Source organism: Salvelinus alpinus, chromosome 26 (genome assembly GCF_045679555.1).
Source record: "Salvelinus alpinus chromosome 26, SLU_Salpinus.1, whole genome shotgun sequence".
NCBI classification, from domain to species: Eukaryota; Metazoa; Chordata; class Actinopteri; order Salmoniformes; family Salmonidae; genus Salvelinus; species Salvelinus alpinus.
Genome location: NC_092111.1, coordinates 32,186,026 through 32,191,719, shown reverse-complemented (window position 1 = coordinate 32,191,719; position 5,694 = coordinate 32,186,026).

Here is a 5,694-nt window from a genome sequence, read left to right as displayed (position 1 = left end):
ATATCATTGGTCTGACCTGAAAGAACAGGAACCCTGAGTGACTCCGCTTGTATTTAAATTAACTTTCACTCATGGCAGTTAACCCTTTATTTGGGGATTTTGTTATGGTGATTGGTAAAATACAGTCAAATCAAAGTGTATTTGTCACACACAATGCATACTTGCCACTCTTCCTCAACGGTGCAGAATAATGTAAAGTAGCAAAGCTATTCAGTCATGTTTGTAAGGTGCATGGAGTAATCTCAAAGTCATATCTGTGACACCAGGTATTCCCAAACTGGGGTACACGCAATGCCGTCGGGGGTAAAGCAAATAAAAATGTGATTTATATATTTTTTTTACATTTTCAAACAGTCCATTTATATTTTCCAACGGGGCTATACATTTGGGAGAGGTTTTTTTCCCACCTGAGTAGCCTCGTTTCACTGCCAAAAATAAAATTAAACCATCTAGTGTTCAGCGAAATAACAACACAATGTCAAATACAGGTAGCCTAGTCAAATAATTAACATCCAATCACGTTACTCTCTCGCGGGAATTCCACTAACGGTCCGTATGTAGCCAAATGTAGCTTCTGCTCATTCCATTTGCTTGAAAATTGATGAATGGTTAAAAATAAGTAAGGCCATAGAGACACATACCAGCTCTACTGGTAGTACTGCTACTACCAGCTGTACTACACCTGCACCTGTTGACAACACAAGTTGTTCTGCTTCCACAAGCACATCCAATGCTAGCATCAGTAATTCTACATTTGTTGTTTGCCAAGCTAGCATGGACACTGACAGTTGTGAATCTGATGCAGCCGAAGAGCTACTGCCCCCTTACCCAGGAAAGCACCGAACAACAGACAGGGACGTTGGACCATCGAAGAGGTGTAAATATGATGAGAACTACATTGATTTGGGGTTCACTTATATTGGGAGTAGTGCCTTTCCTCAGCCACAGTGTGTTATATGTTACTCACAACTCAATGAAACCTTCACTCTTGTGCAGACATTTAGAAACAAAACATGCCAATTTGAAAATTAAACCACAGGAGTTTTTGGAGCAAGAATTAAGTCGACTTTCGACTAGTAAGACACGTATAAAATCAACAGATACCATTAATAAGAAGAGGCTAGAAGCGTCTTATATGGTGAGCTACCGAGTGGCTAGGACAGGCAAGCCCCATACTATTGTGGAGGACTTAATTCTTCCTGCTGCTGCGGATATGGCTGGGACAATGCTGGGGGAAAAGGCCAAAAAAAACTATACAGACAATGCCTTCATCAAACAACACTGTTTCACAACGCATCAGTGACATGGCAGGAGATGTTTTGAAACAATTACTGCTTCGCATACAAGCCAGTGTATTCTATGCGTTACAGCTGGAAGAGTCAACAGACTTGGCGGGCCTGGCACAGCTCCTGGTATATGTCCGTTACGTTTACGGGGGGTGAATTATGGAAGACATCCTCCTCTGGAAACCAGGACAACAGGAGCGGATATTTTTCAAATGACTGGACATCTTGGTGACATCAAATGGACTTTGGTGGTCAAGATGTGTTGGTATCTGTACTGATGGGGCAAAAGCCATGACAGGGAGACATAGTGGAGTGGTAACACGTGTGTGCAAGCAGTTTGTCCCGACGCCACTTGGGTACACTGCAGCATCCACCGAGAGGCTCTTGCTGCCAAGGGAATGCCTGACAGCTTGAAATATGTTTTGGACACTACAGTGAAAATGGTTAACTTTGTTAAAGCAAGGCCCCTGAACTCTCGTGTTTTTCCTGCACTATGCAATGATATGGGCAGCGACCATGTAACGTTTTTACAACATACAGAACTGGTTATCAAGGGGCAAAGTATTGACACGTTTTGTTTTTTAATTGAGAGACGAGCTTAAAGTTTTCTTTACTGACCATAATTTCTCTGTCTGCATTAACAAGGACAACACACAGGTCTTTCCATCATTGTATGATTTCTTTGTGTGCAAATGCACTCAAGCTTACGGACAATGTCAAATGTGATATAGCGAAGCATCTGAGTGAGCTGGGTGCGCAATTACGTAGGTACTTTCCCGAAACTCATGACACAAACAACTGGATTCAGTATCCCTTTTATGCCCTGCCTCCAGTCCACTTATCTGTACAAGTGAGCCTCATCGAAATTGCAACAAGTGGTTCTGTGAAAATTAAATTAAATTTAATCAGAAGCCACTGCCAGATTTCTGGATTGGGCTGCACTCAGAGTTTCTTGCATTGGCAAATCGCGCTGTTAAGACACGGATGCCCTTTGCAACCACGTACCTACAGTTGAAGTTGGAAGTTTACATACACCTTAGCCAAATACATTTAAACTCTGTTTTTCACAATAGTACTCGCGTACTATTGTTTGTACAGATGAACGTGGTACCTTCAGGCGTTTGGAAATTGCTCCCAAGGATGAACCAGACTTGTGGAGGTCTTGGCTGATTTCTTTTGATTTTCCCATGATGTCAAGCAAAGAGGCACTGAGTTTGAAGGTAGGCCTTGAAATACATCCACAGGTACACCTCCAATTGACTCAAATGATGTCAATTTAGTGTATGTAAACTTCTGACCCACTGGAATTGTGATACAGTGAATTCTAATTGAAATAATCTGTTTGTAAACAATTGTTGTAATAATTACTTGTGCCATGCACAAAGTAGATGTCCTAACCGACTTGCCAAAACTATAGTTTGTTAACAAGAAATGTGTGGAGTGGTTGAAAAACGAGTTTTAATGACTCCAACCTAAGTGTATGTAAACTTCCGACTTCAACTGTATGTGAGAGTGGATTCTCGGCCCTCACTAGCATGAAAACTAAACACAGGCACATACTGTGTGTGGAAAATGATTTAAAACTTTGACTCTCTCCAATACAACTCAACATTGCAGAGTTATGTGCATCCTTTCAAGCACACCCTTCTCATTTACCTGTGGTGAGTTATTCACAATTTTCGATGAACAAATAAGGTTTTATATGTAAGATGGTTAAATAAAGAGCAAAATGATTGATTATTATTATTTGTGTCCTGGTCCTGTAAGAGTTTTTTGTCACTTCCCACGAGCCGGGTTGTGACAAACTCACACTCATTCTTATGTTTAATAAATGTATTGTATAGTGTGTGTGTGTGGCAGGCTTACAATGATGGAAAAAAAAAAACATCTGATTGTGCACTGACTCTGGTGCTAGAGGGGGTATGCAGCTGTAGGTTGAATGTTTGAATGGGTACGGGACTATAACAAGTTTGGGAACCACTGTGTTACACTTATGTTTTTCTATATTTTGACATAAGCTACTTCCATACTCTGCAGTACCTGTACAAGTGGTATAATGGTATAACTAATGTTTAATGACTAATGGTATAATGACCCTGAACGGTGTTTGATCCATTTAATATAGTAACTGTTCTAGAACTCTTCAATCGCTAAGATGGGTAAGTGACTATTCAAAGGTGGTCTCTGAGAGAGGCTATTGCTAGGCTATTGTTTTCAAGCGGGTTGCTTTTGATGCCACTTTTTGTCTTTAGACGCCCTCTGTGAGTGCCTGCGTCAGAGTTGAGGCAGCGTATCACTGTGACAAATTAATAAAGTCAGCCCATAGTGTTGTTCTGGTTCCTCTCTCAATAATGCTCTTGTTTTCACTCTGCATTATTTTTACCCCGAGTGTCAGTGGACCCATCGCACAATGTTCTTTGATTTTCTAAATGGGCGTAGCAGCACTTTGAGGGATGGATGAAGTACGTCGGGCACTAGTAGTGGAAGTGTGTACACAATACGTCTTTGAGAGGGAAAAAAACACATTTCCCTTTAATTTCGTGGGAATCTATAACCGTACTGTTTCAATGTATTTACTGTAACACGCTCCTGTTCTGTAAAGGAAATGTCCTGATTTTAAAGGGACAATCTGGGATTCTAAGTGGGCACCCCTCCACTTTTTTGGTAAACTTCTAAGGGATGGGACTGGAGAAATGTCACCACAATTACATTAATCACAAACAATGGAGTTAAACAAGCTCTATTTTCTTTTAGTTCTGATGGGGTAAGAAAGTTGAACTAAACTCACAAGGCAATTTACATAGTGATGTACTCCAAAAGTCTGAAACTGGATGTAATCATCCCAGATTGCCCCTTTAATCCCTCAATTCTATTGAACTCTATGAAGTTGACAGAAGTTTAGAGGTAATGTGCATTAGTTCCAGCAAGGAAGCAATCCACATGAGCTGCACTTTTATGTTTCTTTAAGCATCTATTGATCTTGACTGATTTATTCTTCAGAGGATATGCTTTTAGATATTGAATTCTTCGTCTCGCTGTGAGTGCCTTATCTATGGTTATAATATTCAGCCACGGGGCTCTTCAACTGATTTTACACTTTATTGACTCCTAATTTTCCCCGTCTTTGATGCTCAGCTCAGTTTTGATGGAGGCTATAGAATGAATGCAAAGCTTTCCCAACACATTGGCTCACCCGATATTTATTCAACACTCACTAAACTTCTATTCTCTGTCTTTTTTTCCCTTTCCGCTCAGATTTTCTATCAGAGGATTCACCCCGACTTTGTAAATGTTTCAGATTTTTCTTTTTAATCACCTAAACAATTTCTCAACCAAGAGTGATTTTGCATGATTGCGCTGGCTTATTCAGGTTGAATGAACGCCTTCCGAGACAGCAGCAAATGGAATTGCAACACAGTGTTTTGTTAGCATGTGTGAGGATAAGCGACTCGCATACAATGCCTTCAAAAAGTATTCATAACCCTTGACTATTTCCACGTTTTGTTGTGTTATAGCCTGAATTTAAAATGGATTAAAATAAGATTTTATTTCACTGGCTACAGACAATACCCCATAACGTCAATGTGGAATGATGTTTTATTACATTATTTACTAATTAATTAAAAATGAAAAGCTGAAATGTCTTGAGTCCGTAAGTATTCAACCCCTTTGTTATGGCAAGCCTAAATATGTTCAATAGTAAAAATGTGCTTAACAAGTCACATAATAAGTTTCATGGACTCACTCTGTGTGCAATAATAGTGTTTAACATGATCTTTTAATGACTACCTCATCTCTGAACCCCACACATACAGTACAACTATCTGTAAGGTCCCTCAGTCGAACAGTGAATTTCAGGTAGATTCAACCACAAAGACCAGATAGGTTTTCCAATGCGTCTTAAAGAAGGGCACCTATTGGTAGATGGGAAAAATAAGCAGACTTTGAATATTCCTTTGAGCATTGTGAAGTTATTAATTGCACTCAGTCACCAGAAAGATACAGGCATCCTTCCTAACTCATTTGTCGGAGCGGAATGAAACGCCCCAGGAATTTCACCTTGAGGTCAATGGTGACTTTAGAACAGTTACAGTTTAATGGCTGTGACATGAGAAAACTTAGGATAGATCAACAGCATTGTAGTTACTCCACAATACTCACCTAAATAACAGAGTGAAAAGAAGGAAGCCTTTACAGAATACAAATATTCCAAAACATGCATCCTGTTTGCAACAAGGCACTAAAGTAAAACTGCAAAAAATATGTGGCAAAGAAATTCACTTTATGTCCTGAATACAAAGCGTTGTGTTTGGGGCAAATCCATCACAACACATCACAGAGTAGGACTATGGAGTTTTTAGGAAAGAAAGAAACGTAATAGAGCTAAGCTGTCATGCACTGACCTTAG